The sequence below is a fragment of the Crinia signifera genome, chromosome 3 (assembly GCF_055691185.1).
Source record: "Crinia signifera chromosome 3, ASM5569118v1, whole genome shotgun sequence".
NCBI lineage: Eukaryota > Metazoa > Chordata > Amphibia > Anura > Myobatrachidae > Crinia > Crinia signifera.
Genome location: NC_139219.1, coordinates 313761492 through 313784359, shown reverse-complemented (window position 1 = coordinate 313784359; position 22868 = coordinate 313761492).

Sequence of the window (22868 nt, the reverse complement as noted above, 5' to 3'; positions counted from 1 at the left end):
AACACTGAGGTATGTATGATCTCGATGTGACATCAGGGAGAAGAGGAGAACAGGAAAAAGCAGATGATTGACATTTGGAGCATGCAATTTACAGGCTACTCAAGTCCACTGTAGTGACTATATATAATTGCTATTAATGTGAGTGCTTGCCACTACAGATTTTAAATATATATATTGATGAAGACCGATGAGAAAACGCATAGGGTCGTGGCCAGTGTGACATGTGTTGGAGTCCCGGAGATTACCGCCTTACTAAGGAGAGTGAGGCATCTGGATGTGCAGTGGCTGTGCAGCTGTAAGAACAGTACATGGTCATCTCCCAATGAGATCTGTGAGCAGTGGTGACGTTTGATTATACACAAATCATGTGGTTGAAGCCCACACTGTGGGTAAACTGGTAACGAGTCTTGAGAATACAACTTACAACTATTAAATATGCTTTGTAAACTATGGAGCGCCCTCTCTACCATCTTTTTTATAATATATACTGTAAAGAGTTTTTTATGTGTGTATACAGTATATAAATCACTACTCAGGCAGCTTATCTTGATTCATGAAGTTTCAGTTCATTCTGTACAGACAAGACAATCACAATATTAGATGGAATTACTGTCTTTGTTAAATTAGTTCCACTCAGTAATAACAGACATTCCCACAAACAAAGCCGTGGGCAAACACTAGTATAAAATGTAATTTAATCCAAATTAAATAAAGTACAAACAAATGGTTTTCCCTTAAACAACATTTGCCCAAAATAAACTGTCAATTACATAATGCATATAGACATTTGCAACTTCATATCATGTCGCTGCTTATGCGTTAAGTAATTACATTAAGTAATATCAGCTGAAGGGTGAATGTGCAATATGCCAATGAGAAGCAGTGAGATGGTGCTTGCTCTGCTTCTAAGCCACTAGTCCGGGTGATTCTGATTGACTCACTAAGCAGCGAAAGCGAGCCATCTAACACCACCCGCTGCCTGCACGAATACCTGCCCCCCCCCCCCCCCCCCCGTTGTGGACTGCCCATCCCTGCCGCTTTGAGAATAGATGTTTTGTATACAGATGGAGCCGGCCTCATTCTTGCAGGGGCTGGAGATAGTATTGCCAGCCCCCACCAGCGACCGGCTCCCGCCAGGGGCATGCGCACACGAAACGCTCACGCGCCCCATGGCTACAGAGCAGTCTACAGGTCCCCGCCGCCTCCCCGGTGCCCCTCGCCGCACCGCAGTTGCCCTATCACAGCCCATCTCCCTGAAGTGGAGACGGGCAGGGACCCGCAGCGGTGCCGTCCTGAAACTGGGATGCGCGTGCATGTGAGACGCGTCCCAGTCAGATGGAGTGTCTCTGCTCCGGCGATCACCAGCGGGGACTTTCTGGCGATCCCCGGCCAAGGAACAGAGGCGCTCCATCTGTATACATCCATTCACAGGGTAGGGTATGGGGGCAAATTCATTCAATGGTCGCCGACCATCAAATGATTTTTACCCTGTTTGCAAATCTAAGTCAGTCTGGACTGACCTAGACCTGTGGCATTCCGGTGAGAGATTGGGGTGAGTGGCTGACATCCTGTGACTTCCCCCCCGCCTGCGTTTGCATGTGAACTGAGTAGAGAGTTCCGGGAAAAGGGGGATGGGATGTGAAGATTAAAAAGTAAGTATAAGCAAGAAAAAAATGTGAGAACAGGCTTAAACAGGAACAAGAAAATAGATGAAAATCAAGTTAATAAAAAAATCTAAAAGGAGGATACAGAGGAAGTATTGGAGGACTGTGAAGTATTGGAGGACTGTGAAGCATTAGAGGACTGTGAAGTATTGGAGGACTGTGAAGTATTGGAGAACTGTGAAGTATTGGAGGACTGTGAAGCATTAGAGGACTGTGAAGTATTGGAGGACTGTGAAGTATTGGAGGACTGTGAAGCATTAGAAGACTGTGAAGTATTGGAGGACTATGAAGCATTAGAGGACTGTGAAGTATTGGAGGACTGTGAAGTATTGGAGGACTGTGAAGTATTAGAGGACTGTGAAGTATTGGAGGACTGTGAAGCATTAGAGGACTGTGAAGTATTGGAGGACTGTGAAGTATTGGAGGACTGTGAAGTATTGGAGGACTGTGAAGCATTAGAGGACTGTGAAGTATTGGAGGACTGTGAAGTATTGGAGGACTGTGAAGCATTAGAGGACTGTGAAGTATTGGAGGACTATGAAGCATTAGAGGACTGTGAAGTATTGGAGGACTGTGAAGTATTGGAGGACTGTGAAGTATTGGAGGACTGTGAAGTATTGGAGGACTGTGAAGCATTAGAGGACTGTGAAGTATTGGAGGAACTGTGAAGTATTGGAGGACTGTGAAGCATTAGAGAACTGTGAAGTATTGGAGGACTATGAAGCATTAGAGGACTGTGAAGTATTGGAGGACTGTGGAGTCTGCAAGGCAGTACGTCCTTATTGAAACCATTTACAGCTGTCATCTATACCCATCCCTGCTAGCACAGACATAACTGATGATAAGTATTGAGCTTGATTGGCTCCATAACTCCATTACCATCCACCAATGAAATGCGCGTGACTCATTACTCTAACTCTGGGGTAGCCAACCCTAGTCCTTGAGAGCAGGTCTCCTCACAGAATCACAAGTGAGCTAATTAGCTCCATCTGTGTATCTTTTAAAATGTGTCAGTGATTAATGAGTGCAGCTGTGCAGCAGCTAGGTTGTCTGGAAAATGTGAACTGTTGGTAGCTCTCGAGGGCTAGGGTTGGCTACCACTGCTCTAACTGATTGTTCCAGCTCCCAAAGGCCAGGTGGGATGGGAAGAGCCCCAGTACCAACAACAAAGGGGCCCCATTTATTTTGCAGCACCAAGTCTCCTAGACAATCCAGGTGTGCTGACCTAGGTGGGCCTAGTTCCAGCAATGATAAGATACCTCACACTGTGGCCTCCCTGTTACAGTGTGACCAGCCCAGACTAGTATAGCTCATTCTGGCAGGCACTGTAGAGCACCAAAACGTGGCCTTGCAACTTATTGGGGATTCCACATGCAGTTTGCCTCACATTTTGAGCAGTTGAGCCATGGCTGGGTTGGGATCATTTGGTCTACAACATTATGGTCGACAGTCATTAGGTTGACATGGGAAAAGGTTGACATGGGTGTAGGTTGACATGGGAAAAGGTGAACATGGTTCTAGGTCGAAAGGTCATTAGTTCGACAGGTTGTTAGTTCAACAGGTAATTAGTTCGACATTGTCTACTGTAGGTCGACAGTCAAAAGGTCGACGTGGGGTTTTTCACTGTTCTTTTACCTGAATGTCAACACAGTCGACATGGACACAGTTTAAAGTGCACCGCATCCGCTCACTATGCGTCGGGCATGGTGCCTCGCTAACAACATTTCAAACTAATGACCTTTCAACCTAGAACCATGTCGACCTACACCCATGTCGACCTTTTCCCATGTCAACCTAATGGTGTCATAATGCTGTAGACCAAATGACTGCATCCCCCATGGCTATCGGAATTGGTTCTGGTTTCATTTAGGGTGGATGAGCCAGCCATTTTGTATATGTTGTGTACAGTTTAAGAGCAGGACATCATCTAGTTGATGATGATGGCTTATATTGATGTGTCTGTAGTCATACATTGTAAAGTGTTCAGTAAGCTATGTCCAAGTCAAAACACAAAGGAAGAAACAATTTTTGTTGCAAATTCTGGATAGAAGTAGTTTGTATATAAATGCATCACATTCGCTGGCCTTTTAAAGAGGCATGTGAGGTGGAAATACAGCCCAGGTCCTCTTTATCTATCACTGGGCTGAAGGGTAATTATACCAAATGCTTTGGGCCTGATGCACTAAGCTTCAAAAGTGATCAAATGCAGATCAACAACCAAACCAATCAGCTCCTGCCTGACATTCAAACACAGTCTGTGACATAGCAGGTAGGAGCTGATTGGCTGTCTGTTTATCACTCTCTCCATTTAATCACTTTTGAAGCTTAGTTCATCTGGTCTTTTAACTTTTATTTTAAAAAAAATAAGTCAGGAGCTTTTAAAGTGTAAGTTTTTAGACCACATGACTTTTGGTTTTCAGTAAAGCGCTGCGATTGGTTATAAAGCACACGGTCACTCAGAAACCTGACATCTATACAAATACGATCTGGGACATGGATTGGTTTCAACATGTGAAAATCGGCTTAGTTTCAGTAATGATTCAGATGTTAATATCATGGACGTGGTTCCGAGGCTGCAAAATTTCACATCAAAATGAAACACAGAACAGACGTCTGTAAAATCCGGGATGCAGTTACCATCCCGGCGGTCGGGATCCCGGCGTTCAGAATCCCAACGCCGGAATCCCGACCGCCGAAATGCCGACACTTTCTCCCTCCGTGGGTGTCCACGACACCCCTGGAGGGAGAATAAATTAGTGTGCCGAGCGTAGCGAGGCACCGGGCCCGCTGCATGGCGAGCGCAGCGAGCCCGCAAGGGGGGGGGGGCGCGATCCACGTCCCCCCCTTGTCGGCATTTCGGCTGTCGGGATTCCGGCGTCGGGATTCTGAACGCCGGGATCCCGACCGCCGGGATTCAATACTGAATCCGTAAAATCCAAGTGCTGTGTGGTGCTTAGAATAATAGTATACTATAATGCTGCAGCAGAATCCTTACAATACTATTATACCTGATGGTAATGAATGTTATTGATAGTTTATCTATAGCTCCCAACTGTCCTAAATACAGCTGTGTTTTTCCACCCATGGTTCACAGTGTCCCGCAGGCCTGGGGGAGCCTATGATCATTGAAGAGGGATCACCAGGGTGGGGGAGCACTCGGCACATCCCAAAATGACAATGCAGGGGTCATGATGTGAGGCCTGACCCTCCACCCGAAGCACTGCCCACACTGCTCGAGGCCCTGCTCCCTTTTCGGGATGGATTCTGCCATACAATATACCGATGTCGGCCTCTCATCTGCCGCCAAAGACTGGCACTAGAACCACAAAAAGGATCAGGATTATACACATTCTGGGGGTGATTCGCTGGTGATCAAACGGGGCCGACCCCCTGCGCAAACGCCTTAGGCGAGTATCACACTCGCCTCGGCATTCGAATGGGTAGGTGAGGGAGGGGAGTGGGCAGGATCAGGGGAACGTCCAGTGTTTTAAGGGCATCCCTATGAAAACGCTGGCCGTTCCCCTGGGAATGCAGGCGGGTAGATGCATGTTCGGGGTGGGCAGCTGAGGTGACATGATGTCACCGCCCACCTTTCTCTTCGGCGGACTCAGGAGGAAATAATAAACAGGTTAGACTGACTTTTACTAACGAAGGGGAGAGTAATCATTTGATGGTCGGATTTCTCTCCCCTTCCGCTGCATGTGAGGGGACGTGTGCACGTACATCCCCTCACATGGCACCGAGGGGTTTCACCGGCAGGCGAGAACATTCGGAACGGGCGGTGGGCGGAGTTTATGGGGTTGCTAGGCAGCGAATGTACGCTACTTAGCGATCCTTGCTAAATCAGGCACCTCTGTCTCTATGTCTGAGTCAGCATTTCAGGGAAAAAGACTGATTTTATTTAGCATAATAAGCGACCAAAAAGGGAGCATTAGTCTATAATTGCAAGCAATTATACGCAATATGAACACAAGTGCTTCCAGTTACTCCAATAATGTTAGCGATGTACTATAATGACAATATGTCAGTTCTAATAAGTAACCAGCAGTATAGCATTACACAGACTTATGTACACAGAGGCCTGATTCAGAACTGCTTGTTGAGCAGCGAATTCGGCCCCGTCAATGATGGTGGGGATTTTGACTTCGCCGGGGGCGCTCGCTGCCTGATTGACACACAAAAACGGTAAGGGCGCTCATAGGAATGCTGGGCAGGCCCCAGTGAATGCAGACGTTCCCCTGCCTGCTTGGGATGGGCCGATGATGTCACATGATGTATCAAGCTTCAAAAAGTGATCAAATGGAGAGTGATAAACAACCAGCCATCAGTTTCTACCTGTCATTTTTCAAACCCAGCCTATGACAAGGCAGGTAGGAGCTGATTGGCTGGCTGTTTATCACTCTCCATTTTATCACTCTTTGAAGCTTGATACATCTGGCCCCCAGTGTATTTAGCCGTCGCTACTTATTTATTGCCCATATATAGAGTTTTGTTTTTCAGAGAATTCCCTACTATTTCCCAGTGCATATAAATCTGATGTCTGTCCAACACCTTCTGCATAGAAGACATGACAGGTTGCCGAATGATAAGTGTGTCTGCTTAGTAAGGAGGCCTGTTATAGCTCAACGCTGTGCGCGCTCCCAGATGCAGAACTTAGAGTTGCACAGATGGACTGTCTATAAAATTCCTATTCTGGCAGCTGTTATAAGGAGCTGGTATGTACAATCTGATTCATACGGGTGGGATTTGGATCATTAATTTTCATTCTCTGGCTCAGTCCTCAGCATCAGATAATGTTTAATACGGGTGTGGATTGCAAGGGTTACAGTGTCTAGGTAGCAGTGGCGTAACTAAAATGTTTGCGCCCCCCCATCTCTTACCCCTCCCCCTCTTCTTACCCCCTTAGCGCTGCATGATCTGCCGCCACTGGCCCACCGGGACCAGCAGATCCTTCTGTCTGCGGTCCTGGTGCTTCTCCTCTCCTGTTACATTTCATATATCCCTTGCAAAATGACCACTGCCTTACAGCAGACAGGTATTTAGGATGCAAGAGGAGGCCTCCGCCTCCTCTAGCATCCTTAATAACAGTCTGCTGTGAGGGGGCTGCCATTTTGTGAGGGGTATTTGCGCCTGGACTGCAGACAGGAATCTCTGCTGGTCCCGGCAGCAACAGACTCGGTGGCGGCAGCCCCATTACCTGCTGCAGACCTCACACCGCCCAAACTTTAACAGCACCTCCAAGCCACCGCGGGGTCTGTGGAGCTATAGTTATGCCACTGCTAGATAGACAGTCAAGCGCTCGACTTCAAGCTGCAGGAGGGAAGGTTGGGCTAGACTGCTGGGAGGGGGGTTAGGTTTATGATGGGGAAAGGAAGGTTAGGATGCGGAAATGGACTGATTGTGTTGGGGGAGGTTCCCATATTTACCCAAAAGTCAGAGATGTGCAGGTTTACTCGGATCTCAAAGAGGGATCTTATTGGGTATCGGCTGTCACAGGTTCTGCCTCCAAAACATGTGACAGATGGATAGCCAATAAGATCCCTCTATGTGATCTGAGTAAATACGTGTAAATCTGAACCTGTACATCTCTACCTTAAAGTGTTGGGATCGTGATTGTTGGGATGCCGGGTCAATCTTCTATGCCCTCCAGATATAGCGGTCTCAACACTTGCTAGAAATAGGTTCTCACATTTTGGGTGGCTCGCTTGAAGCAATGGGAGTCCTTGGAGTGGAGACAGCTGGTCCTGGTAGTCATCTGGCAGATGCTGAAAAGGCAATAGTGCCTGAGGTCTGGTCCGGGTGAGGGAGTGGTGGAGCTGCTTAAGTTCTTGTTAGGGGTCCAGTTGTACATAGTGGATTCCAATCCAATGGGGGAGACTGCTGACGAAGCTCCCTGACGCGTCTCACCGGTTTGACCGGCTTTTTCAAAAAAGCCTTTAAAACCTTTGAGAACCTATTTCTAGCGAGTGTTGAGGTTTCTGTAGCTGAAGGGCATTGTTCCATAGGACCAGATGCTCTAAGCTTCAAAAGTTATAAACAGCCAACCGATCAGCTCCTAACTGCCATGTCACAGCCTGTGTTTAAAAAATGTAAGGCAGGAGCTGATTGGCTGGTTGTTTATCACTCTCCATTTTATCACTTTTGAAGCTTAGTGCATATGGCCCCTAGTGTTTTACTCAGAGGCATACTTGCCTACTTTTGAAAACTAGTTTCAGGGAGATTATAGTTGGTAGTATAGTTTTGCAAAGTGCCCCATTGAGGGGGGGTGTCATGCTCCTTCCAAAGGGCGTGTCTAGTTCCATATAAGGAGAGATTGTAAAAAGAGATTGTGAACGTGGCGCCTAGAAGCGTGGGTGTGTACTTCTACATATGAGAGGAATCTTTAAAATGACTTATATACAAATATAGATGAGCCCCAAAGCAGTTGACCGTAACCACGTCAACATTATGGTTGTGTCAACTCTTCCACAGTATCAACCATATGTATGTCGACCATATGGTGTTGACGTATATTTACTGTCGACCTAGACACTGTCTGTCGGCGATCCGGATCACATGAGTCTCAGAGATCTGATTTTCTTTATTTTGGAAGTAACATGGATTACATGTCACATACATGTTCCACCGCTTGTTCCAATATCCAGATGTAATTGTTCACCCTATCTGGGGGGGACACATTTGCAGTCTCCTATAAAGCTTCTGTTTAACCTCTGTCAAGAACACTGTGTAATAATATGAACAGGCTGTTACCGCTGTGATTGATGATGAGCCGCCTGGACACTGTAATTCGCTTGGTAGTTGAACATGAATGTTTATTTTGTCCACGGGCGAACTAATTATATACAAATAGGAGCCGCTCTTAACCTTTGCTGGTTCCACGTTTTCCAGCGAGAACCTCTCAGGGGGACTCTCACATACCGACAGTTCATCAATAAATTATAGTAGGCAATTACAGCCAGGACATCCAAACAGAAACCCTACACTAACATTACTGCAGTACTGATAGTCATCAGCAGTCATTACCAGATCCTGACAGGTACAGAAATACAGATAAATGTGTTATTTGGGATAACAGTTACCAATGAATAGATTAGCTGCATTATCAAATATATTACAATTGCAGGATCAACAATATTATTGATTTGTTATATTAAGTGTTCAGGAATACTATACCCACTATATTAGAGAACATCATTTTAAAACAATACCCCTTTCGCCGACCGATAATTAAGTAACCAACTTGATGAGCGTTGCAGCAGCAGACACCAACTCACGCAATTCAATACTGCTCTGGTGTGGGGAGAAGTTCCAGAGCCGGCCTTAGGCATAGGCAAACTAGGCAACTTCCTAGGGCATTTGGAATGCCGAGGGGCACCAGCAGCTTCTGCTGATTAAAATGATATGCAGCTTGCCTATATTCTGTGAGTGAGGCTGTATCTGCATATGAAATAGTGTATTCATGGAAATCCCTGTAACATAGCATTCCGTATGCAGGTACAGCCACAGTCACACACAGAATGCTGCATATCATTTTAATCATCGGAAGCTCCTTGTGTCTGCTGGTCATAACAATGCAAATAAGACGTATTTTCAGCAAAAAAAGGCACCCAACGTTAGCAGAACTGAGGCAAGATGTATGAGGAAATATCTGTATCCAAGCAGAGGTCACAGTGTTAGCGGCTGTGCGATTGCTATCTGCTGGTGGGTTGGTTGTGCAATAGTGTTTGGCATATGTGTAAGGGGCATTATGTGTGTCATTTATAAATGCATTAATGTGCGACATATGTGTTACAGGCATTATTTGTGTCATGTATATAAGGGCATTAATAATGTGCAACATATGTGTAAGGGGCATTATGTGTCTCATTATGTGTATGAAGGGCATTAGTAAAGGTTGGCATAATGTGTAAGGGGCATTATGGTTATAAGGACTTTAATAATGTGTGTCATGTGTAAGGGGCATTACTGTGTGGTATTATCCAGGGAGCTGAGAGAAAGGGGTAGGGGGTACAAATTACCCAGGCCAAAGTCTGATGGAAGGCCCAGTGGGGGCCCCGGGCCCCCTCCCCTTAAGTGTCAGCAGCAGCTGCAGCTCTTTTCCTCTGCCCAGCACACACTGCTTTGTGCTGGGTTGCAGTGTGGCCATGGAGGTGCTTAAAATACAAAATGTTCTCAGGATTTTTTTCTAAGGGTGTAATGTGAATAATGTGAGGAGTAATGTATATAAGGTAAAGTGGTACTACTGTGTGATGTAACGTGAATAAGGGACACCATCGCATGATATAATGTGAATAAAGTTGCGCTACTGTGTGGCATAATTTGAATTGGGGGTACTATTGTGTGGCCATGCCCCTTCCCAGCAAGAACACACCCCTGTTTGGGCTGCGCACCGAATGTGTGCACTTTTTCTATTCAAAATATTGCGGGCAGGAGCACCAAAATGATGACTGCTATAATGAGGGTTGATAGTGCTGGGAAAAGGGAGCAGGGTCAGAGGCGAAACTAGTGGCGGTGCTAGGGGCACCAGCCAAAATCTTGCCTAGGGCGTCATTTAGGCTAGGGCCGGCTCTGGGGAGAACTGCTCTGCGATGCAGCTGTTCCCGCAAGCCATACCTAGCCAGCTTATACTGTTGAGTTTGACCGGAGTTCATGTATGCGCACTTCCGCAGGTGGCGGAGGGCTGAAGGGGGTAAAACCGGCTTCACAACAAAGACCTCCCTTCCACAGGGAGGGGCAGGACTATGAACCTTGAAAAAGATCATAAAGATCGAAACGCATTGGTTTTATTTAGACTTGGCACTAAGAAGGTCCACCTAAAGGCTCGGACTCACCAAGGTACCGGTTCAGCACTCTCTAATGGACTAATCCGGTTGGTCCCTTATTTGTGTGTTTCTGCGTTTATATCATAATCCGGTCCCTTGCTTTGTTTGAAAACCTTACGTGACTTCAAAAAAATAGTTTTTAGGAATTGTTTTTTTACCAAGGATTTATTAGATTACAATTTACTTCATTCATATCCGTCTGCGTTTGGCTGGATAAGAAGGTCAAAGAAACCTTAATGAAGGAACTGGTTTTGCAGTGTAAATGATTGGCGCTTTAACCCCTTCAGGGGCAATCCCAAGAATTTTCCGGGCTGTGCCTCAGTGTCCAGTCTGGCAAGCCCGGAAAATTCTCGGGATTGTCACTGCTTAGAGCCGGGCAGCGCTGCTGAGTTCAATCACTGAACTCAGACAGCTTCAGCTCCCTCCCTTCCGCCGCGCCTCCTCCTCCCCTCTGGGTTTTCGTTTGAAGTCCCCAGCAGCCAGACGGGGTGCTGGTGCGCAGGTCCGGGCAGTCGCTGATGGACAGTTCAGCGGCGCTGCCCGGACCCAGGGAGGCAGTGGTGGTTTTTTTTTTAAGGGAGCGCTCCCCATAAAAAACTCACCCAGTGGGGAGTGCTCCCCCCCCAAAAAAAAAACACCACTGAAGGGGTTAAAGAATTGACGCTGAGGAAACTGAGGCAAAGCCACTCCTTACACATGCCGAACTGTGAAAAACGCCATGCCATCTATCGGCAAACATTAACCCACTGCGAGTAGATACAACGCCGCTACAGCAAACGTCTCCTTTTCATTTGGACACACCTTGTATAAAAAATGTAATGTTATGTTGGGCATATAGGTCCTTATTCTGGTTGACTCGCAAGGCTGTGAATTACCGCCCCTATTCGACTATTCATTAGAACGAGATATTTTATTGTATTTTTTGATCAAAGCAAAATTTCTTGACTTTTACAAATTTGCTAAATGTTTCAAGAACCATAGCGTATACCAGAATATGGCTGATCTGGCGAGGTATAGAAAATATATTTATTTACAATTATTAAAATACAACCTTCCTTGTCCTGAGGACTACTGTACCTGCAGGTGCACTTAATCAGTGCCTGCGCCAATACTGCTCCTGTTTAACACTAAACATTAAATAAAAGTAAAGCGATTGATTTGATTGCATTATTTTGGAAGCCGTTAGCAATCAGCAGAATGTACACAATTTATTTTCCCAGCGAAAGTGGTACTTTACCCCGCTTCGTGTTGTGCATTCACGTCACATTTGTAAGACAACCATGTCATATATTGCCCACTAATGTCCTCTCATTATACATAGCTGTGTCGCTGTGAGCACTTACAGGCCTGACATATGTTATTGCTTTCAAGTGGTTCCAGGACACAAGTGATTGAAACAAGGTTATTACTTGTAAATTGAGCAATGATTTTGAAGCTTTGATGAAATTATTCAGATAACCAATGTTTGTTGGTGACCACAATGATAAATAGTTTGGGGAATTCAAATGTTTGTGAGACGGCAGCCATCAGATGACGCCCAACGGGGCTACTCAATTATTTCTCCATGCGGACACAATCAGCGCTACCAGCATCAGCATTTCAACCCCCCATTGAAAGTGATCCGTTTGAGTGCTCAAATGGGACTTTTCATGTCACACCCATTAGAATGGTCGGGGTTAACTGCTAAACACAACTCTAATGAGCACGATCAAAAAGCATCAATTGAATGTCACCCCTCCATCTCCTGTCACTTATGTCACTAATTTACTTATATTTAGCTTCAGTAGGCAGATTGGCTTTTTAGTGGACTCATTATTCGGGCGCCGGGGGGAATGGGTGTTCAGTGGGGCCGTGTAAGGTGCTCGCTAGGTAGAAAATATATATACGCTGCCTAGCGAGCCAACCTGAATAAGGCACTGTATGTGAATGTATGTATGTATGTATGTATAGATTTATAAAGTACGGTTTTCACAAGCAAGTCCCGGAGTGCCGGCTTATCTCTCTCTCTCTCTCTCTACATATATATCTATATCACATATCTGGAAACTCCCTCCCTGCATTTGTCCCTGTCCCCTCCCGGGCATCACAGCTGCCACTGATAGGACAGGGGCCCCTTTGCATTATATATAAGAGGTCAGGTCCGCCACTAGAAATTTTGGGGCTCGGGACTGGCCTACAGTCTGGGCCCCCAGCAGCACAGCGCCATATCTCCGCCGCGCCCCCGCACCTGCCCCCGCCTGCCAGCACCCTGCCTCACCCTACCTCGTCCCCATTACGATTACATACCATCACCCGCGGCAACGTCCTCCGGCTCCTTCAGCCTCCACGGTCCAGAGTGCACACTGCAGCCTGCAGAACGCCGAGCCCCTCTGTGTTCTAGGCTTGGCGCTCTGCAGGCTGCACTGTGTATAATGTGTGCCTGGCGATAGTGCCGGAGCGGGGGGAGGCTGTCTGCAGGTGCGGGGGGAGGCTGTGTGCGGGTGAGGCTGTGTGGGGGGGGCTGTGGGCAGCTGTACCCAGGGCACCCCCCTGTCGGCAGCCCTGTAAGAGGTACTACTATGTATCGTAACATGTATAAGGGGCACTACTGTGGGTATTTTATCATTTTTTCAAGAAATCGCGAAAACACCTGAGGATCTGTGCACATCTCTCATAAAAAAGGGGGCAACCATGTGGTTCATAGTGTCTGTAGGAGTTATGGGCCTCATTCAGAGCTAGACGCAGTGCGCATTACTGCGGCATCTTTTGGTTCCCTGTCCCCATACGGTCACAGGCTCCAGTTTAGAATGAATTTAGACTTTGAAAATCCTCCAAGATCAACACTGGGTTTTAAAAATCGGCTAAAATTTGACTGTTTTAGTAAATATGGAATTTTGTCATTAAAATACCCTATCCATGTGTATCTATCTAAGATCGATTTTCAATCATTCTGTAAATCAATCCCTACTCTCCCGAATCCTGCGAGAGCCACCCGATTTAAGTTATCCAGCGGGTCGATAGTGTCTAGGTCATCATTTAACAGGATGGTCACTATTGATCGACAGGCAATAAATAGTTTGATACATGAAAAAAGGTTGACATGGCCTAGGTTGACAATGAAAAAAGGTCAACACAAGTTTTTCGTGATTTTTGGGGGGCATAGAGGGGGATTATAATAATGTGCCAAGCGCTGAGAGCAGTACGTGGTATACTAATACCATGTCCATATCGACAGATGTCAACCTGTTCATGTGTCAACCATCTCCATATCAACATTTTGCCTGTGTTGACATTTTTTCAGTGTTGACCAAGACCAGGGGTGGGGAACCTTTTTTGTGCCAAGGGACGTTTGTATGGGGGAAAAATCCTTCGGGGGCCATATGTAAAAATTTCTCTTACATATTGTCCTGCTGCAGCCGTTCCGCGCTCCGGCGGCTGCCGCTGAATAGGACTGACAGTCTCCGGCTGCTGTTGATTAGGAGGAATCTCACGAGAACAACCGACCTCTCACGAGAGTTCCCCTGTACTTGACTCCCGGCAAAGCCGCTGGGCGGGTGGTAGGGCCACTCAGACCGGCTACAGGGGCCGCATACGGCACCAGGGCCTGAGGTTCCCCACCCCTGACCTAGACCATGTCGAATTTCACATGTTGACCTATAGACATTTAAATGTTAGGTGTGGCTATAATTAATGCAGATACCGAGCGTCACCACCCAGAGACAGATGCCGGATGACTGACCGAAAGTCGGGATACCAACGGTCGTTTCTCCGATATAGAAATCCCGACAGTCGGGATACCAACGGTCGTTTCTCCGATATCGAAATCCTGACAGTTGGAATCCTGACTTACACGGGCTATTTTCCCCGTGGGTGACCACGAGCCCCATAGAGAGAGAATAGAATAGGTGGCGAGCATAGCGAGCTTGCAAGGGGCTTGAATGTGCTCGCCCCCCTATTACTAACAGTCAGCATTCCGATTTTAAAGAAACAACCGTCGGAATCCCAACTGTTGGAAAGTTATACTATACCCCCAGATGCCAAGGTGGCACTTCCTCAGTAACAGTTCTGCCCTATGAACTGCTGCTTATAGTCTCTGTATAAAGCAGAATATAGATGTGTGCCAAGGAAGGAAGTGGCAGGAACCTTGGCTCTGGTTTCCTGAGTAAGGCATTTATTGTATTGTGAGTCACATACAGATCACAAGGAATAGAGGGCACAAGTCCAGAATGTGGCACTAGAGGATGTGTCTTTGTTTCAGATCGTTAATGAAGAGTTGGTAGAATCACAAGCACCCGGAGGAGAGATTTTTTTAAATTAAAGATATACAAATGGCCAGACCTGGCCACAGGGGGACAAAAGGTTCCTGAGGGACCCCGTGGATCAGATTGGCACAAAACATAGGGAGCCTGGCAGGGCCCGTGTACTTTTCAGGGGGTGTGGCCTACTCACAGAAGGCGTGGCCATGCAGCCTTAAACTACAGACTTTACACTGCTGCCCAGCACACAGCAGCATGTTCTGGGTTGAGAACAGCTAAGGCATCTGCTGCTGCCAGGTAATAGGGGCACCAATATCAGACCTGGGACTGGGTAATTAGTACCCCCTCCCCCCTCTCTCAGCACCACAGTGTCCGGTAACCCATAAGCTAGCACCAACAAGCCAAACAGCAAAGCCCTCCGTGTGACCTCTTCAGAAACACCCATCTCAGCAGCGGGCTGGGGGGGTGTGTGCAGAATCATTACTTTAAACATCACTTGATATTTCCACAACTGCTGCATCAGGGGCGGATCCAAAAGAAAGTGGGGCGAGTATTGTGGTGCAAGGTACATTTGCACATAAGGGGTGTGGTTTCACTAAAAAGGACTTGTCAGTGGGGCATACATGGAGTGACATATACATGGGTGACAGAGGGCATTTACATGGGGTGACAGAGGCCACGTACATGGGGTAACAGTGGGACACAACCCAGGGTGACAGTAGGACAGTGGGTGATGCTCAGGGTGACAATGCATATTCCTCCCTTCTAGCTGAGCAGAGCTCTCATATGACTGCACCTCCCTCTCACAATATGAGCCAGTAACCTGGCCAGCCCTGCTGGTTGCCTGGCTGTGCGGGCTGATGTCCATTTCTCTATGGGCTATTTCACACTATCAAGTTTTGGCCGGACGACAAAACCCCAGATGGCAAGAAAGCCGCGCCAGGCTTCTGATCTATAATATGGGGTGATGGGTCCTTTCACACATGCCAGTCACGGCCTTGCCGCCAGGTAGCAGCTGGATCTATCCACTGGAAAGGAAGGCTGCCGGGCCATAGCCAGCCTGTCCTAACAGGTCAGTGTGTGCATAGAGAGATGGGGTCGTTCACACACACACACCGGTTTTCGGTCTGCATGTTCAGTTCTCCACCGCCCCCAATTTAACATATATAAACCTCGCCCATATAAACCCCGCCCCCATAATTAATATTACAACCATGGCAGAAACAGATGTAGATATATTTTAAATATTTTGATATTTTATTTTTAATTTAATTTGAGTAATTTTTTGTAAGCACACCATTAAATCCGGCTAAAAAGCGGTGCAAGTGAAAGACTCTGCCACCCTGCAAAAAAACAAATGTTTGTCCGGCTTTTTGTCATCCGGTCAAAACCGGAGAGTGTGAAGTAGTCCTATGTGTTCCAGCAGCCGGGCTGGCTACTGGCCGGTCTTTCCACCTGTCCGCAACAAGCAGTACCATAAAAGTGCAGGCGGTGATGTCGGGAGCTTCAGCAAACTGCTAGTGGCTAGCGGCTGTCAGGTCCTCTCTTGGCCAGACTTATGCTCTTAAAAAATTCGCTGGCACTCCCGAGAATTTTCTAGGCTATGCGCCAGTGCCCAGTCTGGCAAACCCAGAAAATCCTTGAAATTGCCACTGCCTGTGCTAAATGCTGAGATCAGCGCTGGGCTCAGCTTCAGCCGCTGCCCGGCCCTGCCTACTTTCCCCCCCCCCCCCCCCCCGCTGTATGTGGCATGACCTTGCTAACGTCACACCGCACACAGCCGGGTTGCCGGGCAACGGCTGATCTACTGCACAGCTCTGCCAAAAAAAAACTCGGCCCAGTGGGGAACGCTTCCGAAAAAAAAAAATCTGCATTGCCAGTGTTTTTTTAACTCATGGCTGACGTGTACAATGGCCAGTCATCTCAGGATTTTCCTAGTGCTGCCATCTGATGTGTTCATGTTACCTGGAGTTAGCTGACCTAGCCCTGTGTTCAGGGCTCTACATTCTTCAGCAAGGAATCATAATTTCTTCTCCTTGATCAACAGTCATTCTATACACAGTTACAGTTACACAGTAGTTAAGGCCGAATAAAGACTTGCGTCCATCGAGTTCAACCTTGGTTAGTGTGTATGATCCAATTACTACATCCCTTATTATGCGTTGTGTATTCTGATTTATTTAAAGAAGATAAGGATTGTTATTTGTACCCCTGGATGTTTTTACCCAATAGATGTTTGTCCAACCTTATTTTAAGTGTATTTATTATGTCTGCCGACACCACCTCTACAGGAGTTCCACAATTTGGCTGCCCTGACCGTAAAAAAAAAGAAATGTGTCCTTCTAAGGGAACAAAATCTTTTCTCTAGTCTAAACTCATGCCAACGTGTCCTAGAGTCCTTCCTCAAAGCAAAAAGGTTGCCCAATTTGTTTAATCTGTCTTCATAGCTTAAATTCTCCATTCCCTTTATTAGCTTTGTTGCTCTTCTTTGGACTTTTTCCAGTTGATGTCCTTTTTATAGTGCAGGGCCTAAAATTGTACTAACCAAAGCTTTGTACAGTGGCATAATTACATTTGAGTCCCCAGTCTCCATACCCCTTATACATGCTAGTATCCTGTTGCCCTTCTTTTTTGCTACATGGCACTGAGAACTACGGCCCATTTTGTTGTGGATTGGGCCAATTTATCTGACAAAGGGGCAGATGTATTAAGCCTTAACAAGAGATAAATGCAAGGATGATAAGGAGAGATAAACATCCAGCAAATCAGCTCCTTACTGACTTTTCTCAAACACAGCCTGTAACATGGCAGTTAGCAGCTGATTGGATGGACGTTTATCTCTCTTTATCACCCTCACGTTTATCTCTTGTTAAGGCTTAATACATCTGCCCCAAAATCTGAAGTGACTGATGCTGTAGGACCCAGTGCATTTTCCCGTGCGCATTGGGTCTAACCAAGAGATTGATCCTCCTGCACATAGGATAAATCTCAAGTCAATCAGGTCCAACTTGTCCCTCAGTCAAGTTGGACAAGTGTAAGGGGGCCTTTAGAACTGGTATCGTACTTGATCCTACACCGTTTATGACCACTCTCTGTTCTCAATTCCACAGCCAGTCTCCTACCCATCTACAAATCTTTACCCCTAGTCCCAAATCCTCCAATTTATTTATCAGCTTCTTATCTGGCACGGTATCAAAATCCTTAGCAAAATCCATGAAGACCACGTCTACAGCATTTCCATTGTCCAAGTTGTTGCTGGCTTCTTCATAAAAGCTTAATACATTTTTTTGGCATGAGCGATTTTTCACAAACCCATGTTGGGTAATACTGATTATACTATGGAGCTCTAAATGTTTTTGGATGCCATCCCTTAAAATTCCCTCAAATAGTTTACCCACTATTGATGTTAAGATCACAAGTCTATAATTTGCTGGGTCTTCCCTTTTTTGAATATCGGTACTAGCTCCGCTATTCTCCAGTCTTTTGGTACCTTAACAGATGAAAATTAGTTCTCAGAAATATAATACAGAGGGTTTGCTAATTCCTCCCTTAATTCCATTAAAACCATAGGATGAATCCTATCTGGACCTGGGGATTTTTTGTTTTGATTTTGCTAAGCCTCTTTTTAATATCATCTGTCATGAAATCAATATTATGATCTAGTTCAGGGCTGGGCAACACCGGCCCTCCAGATGTTAATGAACTACCAGCGGTGTAGCTAGGTGCCATGGTGCCCGGAGCAAGGGCATATTTCACGCGCCCCCCCCCCCCGTGTATGAATTGGGGGCGTGGCTAACATATGTTGGCATTTTACATTTCAAATATATAAGACACTGTAACGGAATCTGCTGCGCTGTATAAGACATTGTAACGGAATCTGCTGCACTATATAAGACGCTGTAACGGAATCTGCTGCGCTATATAAGACACTGTAACGGAATCTGCTGCGCTATATAAGACACTGTAACGGAATCTGCTGCACTATAGAAGACACTGTAACGGAATCAGCTGCGCTATATAAGACACTGTAACGGAATCCGCTGCGCTATATAAGACGCTGTAACGGAATATACTGCGCTATATAAGACACTAACGTAATCTGCTGCGCTATATAAGACACTGTAACGTAATTTGCTGCGGTATATAACACGCTGTAACGGAATCTGCTGCGCTATATAAGACGCTGTAACGGAATCTGCTGCGCTATATAAGACGCTGTAACGGAATCTGCTGCACTATATAAGACGCTGTAATGGAATCTGCTGTGCTATATAAGACGCTGTAACGGAATCTGCTGCGCTATATAAGACGCTGTAATGGAATCTGCTGCGCTATATAAGATGCTGTAACGGAATCTGCTGCACTATATAAGATGCTGACAGCTGAAAATAAATAAATATATATACAGATAAAAATATATATATAACACAGCAGGGCAGCAGCAGAAGCCAGAGAGATTCACTCTCTCTTCCCCTGGGGGAAGGGGTCAGAGGACATATTGGGGGGTGATGGTCATTCCTTACCCTGCAGTGTGGGTAAGGGTTGTCAGTACTCATTAGGTGGGGTGGTCAGACCACATATTTGGGGCGGGGGTTGAATAAAAAGTGCTCAACTTGCATAGTTTGTACTAGGGGAGAAAGTGTTTAGTGGGGGGGGGGGGGGGGTTGGGGCAGTACTTATCCTGCATCTTATGCGGTGTTCCTAGTGGTGGTGGGCTGGGGTCTGGCAGCCGGCATGCTGAGACAGCAGAACAGGACAGGCAGGTACGGGAGAGCAGACAGGGCAGCTCTCCACTTTACCATGTTGTAGGAAGAAGAGGGCAGGCTAGGCTAGAGCCTCCCTTCTGCGGCGCCGGCAAATGTCAGGCTGCTAGTGCGTCTTGGACTGCACACTGACTGGTAATACTGCACTGCTCAGCATGAGGAAGGCGCGCCGGAGGTGGCGGTGGTCTCGAGGGGATCATGGTCAGGTAATGCCCACCTTCTCATGAAGCACGAAAATAATATATTCATTAGTTCATGGGCTGGGCGGGGAGAACGGGTGCACCGCAGCAAAGGCTGAGAGTGGTGCGGAGCATTCCTGTCACCTCCGACTACTCACTCCTTGGCGTGTTCTCTCCTGGGCTGTGTAGCGTATTGCTGGTGTCAAAACTTCATGCATGACTGGGTGCGAACAGGAGACAGGCGCCGGGCAGGGCAGCGGCCACCGGCGCACGCTGCCCGTTAGTACTATAGTATGATATGCAGGCCAGGGATCATTTGCGGAGGGGGGGCGGGCCGGCGGCGCCATTCGACCAATCAGCGCCCGGAGCATGAGCTCCGGTGGCTCCGCCCTCCCTACGCCTCTGTGAACTACACATCCCAGGATGCTTTGCATTAGCTTTGCTATGTGGTCATGCTGAAACTGCATGCTGGGATGTGTAGTTCATCAACATCTGGAGGGCCGGTGTTGCCCAGCCCTGATCTAGTTGGTTTGTTCCATTATGGTACCTGTGGGTTCCTCTGTCTGCTCCTCCCTAGTAAACACTGATGAGAAAAATGTGTTTAAAAGTTCTGTTTTTTTCCTTATCCTCAGTAAAGGTATTTCAGTTGATATTGGTTAATGTGCTGTCTGCTACTTTCTGACGGTAGCAGACATGTTACTGTTCCCTACATGAGTATAAGAGGTGTAGTTATTGCAGGATCCTTCAGGAGTAAAGGAGGAGCATACTGTATATTACTGGATGCTCCTGCAGTAAAGGTGGCCTATCTGTTACTCTTGTATACTCTAGCATACAGGCTATCTTAGCATAGCAGACTCTTAACAGGCTACAATGGTCCCTATACTATAACACCCCTGGCCTATCAGGTAGATAATCCACCATCGAGAGCACAGTGACTCTGCTCTGGAAACCCTTATATCAGGAAATTCCAGGTGCTGATTACACACCTGGGATTCTGCTACTGCTACCAAAACCTGGACTGTATCCTCCACATTACTTTTATGTGGGGGAATGCTGGCTCTGCCACAGGTCATTAGGGCGACATGCCTTGGGTCGACCACTGAAGGTCGATATGGCTTATGTTGGCATATGGAATAGGTCAACATGGCTAAGGTCTGCAGGGTTGGAAGGTCGACAATGGCTAGGAAAAATAGCGAGCTTAGCGGTACACTTTGACGGTGCCCATGTTGACATTTAAGACAAATTAAAAAAAAAATTAATGTCGACCTTTTGACTGTGGCCCTTGCCATTGTCATCCTAAGCTGACCCAATGCATGTTGATCTAATGACCCATACCCCTTGGTCTATCTGGATACATTTTGCAAGCTAAACATTTAGCATTTCCGATTTAGACACCACATCTGTCCAACCCAGCAATTAGCCCCTGATGTGACTACTGTATATCATTTATATTCATATCTCATTATAACAACATGTTTTCTATGCTGTAATTAATGGCATGTTGGGTATTTAGCAGTTGTGCTGCATCTTGAATACATTTCCGGAACATAAGCACGTTCTTCTCCGTCATCTCTCCTGTCATTCCAGTCTATTGATTTCTCATCCTGTGTTTCTTTGACCTTTTGTTTAATTGAAAAGACAGAGATGGAATGAAATGACATTATGGTGCTATTTGTCCTCCGAGCATTTGGTTTTATCAAAATGACTTATTTTTAGCCCGTATATAATCCTAAATTCTTCAAATGGATGAGAATTGTATATCGGTGGATTGTTCTGTAATCCTGGTGAGATTACAGAGAAGATTTGGAAATATGACATTATGGATGATCAGGAATGAAACAGAACTAGTATGAATATTTTGTCATATTTATCATGGACTAGGTACCACCAGTATATATCTATGTAGACTCCAGTGTAATGCCTGTACGGGTAAGTATAGGAGACTGCAGTGTAACGTCTGTACAGGTAAGTATAGAACACTGCAGTGTAACGCCTGTACAGGTAAGTATAGTAGACAGCTGTGTAACGCCTGTACAGGTAAGTATAGTAGACTGCAGTGTAGCGCCTGTACAGGTAAGTATAGAAGACTGCAGTGTAGCGCCTGTACAGGTAAGTATAGAAGACTGCAGTGTAACGCCTGTACAGGTAAGTATAGAAGACTGCAGTGTATCGCCTGTACAGGTAAGTATAGAAGACTGCAGTGTAACGCCTGTACAGGTAAGTATAGAAGACTGCAGTGTAACACCTGTACAGGTAAGTATAAAAGACTGCAGTGTAACGCCTGTACAGGTAAGTATAGAAGACTGCAGTGTAACACCTGTACAGGTAAGTATAAAAGACTGCAGTGTAACGACTGTACAGGTAAGTATAGAAGACTGCAGTGTAACGACTGTACAGGTAAGTATAGAAGACTGCAGTGTAACACCTGTACAGGTAAGTATAGAAGACTGCAGTGTAACGCCTGTACAGGTAAGTATAGAAGACTATAGTGTAACGCATGTACAGGTAAGTATAGAAGACTGCAGTGTATCGCCTGTACAGGTAAGTATAGAAGACTGCAGTGAAACGCCTGTACAGGTAAGTATTGTAGACTGCAGTGTAACACCTGTACAGGTAAGTATAGTAGACTGCAGTGTAACGCCTGTACAGGTAAGTATAGAAGACTGCAGTGTAACACCTGTACGGGTAAGTATAGAACACTGCAGTGTAACGCCTGTACAGGTAAGTATAGAACACTGCAGTGTAACAACTGTACGGGTAAGTATAGGAGACCGCAGTGTAACGCCTGTACAGGTAAGTATAGAAGTTTGCAGTGTAACGCCTGTACGGGTAAGTATAGGAGACTGCAGTGTAAGGACTGTACGGGTAAGTATAGAACACTGCAGTGTAACGCCTGTACAGCTAAGTGTAGTAGACTGCAGTGTAATGCCTGTACGGGTAAGTATAGGAGACTGCAGTGTAACGCCTGTACAGGTAAGTATAGGAGACTGCAGTGTAACGCCTGTACAGGTAAGCATAGGAGACTGCAGTATAACGCCTGTATGGGTAAATATAGGAGACTGCAGTGTAACACCTGTACAGGTAAGTATAGAACACTGCAGTGTAACACCTGTACGGGTAAGTATAGGAGACTGCAGTGTAACGCCTGTACAGGTAAGTATAGAACACTGCAGTGTAATGCCTGTACAGGTAAGTATAGAACACT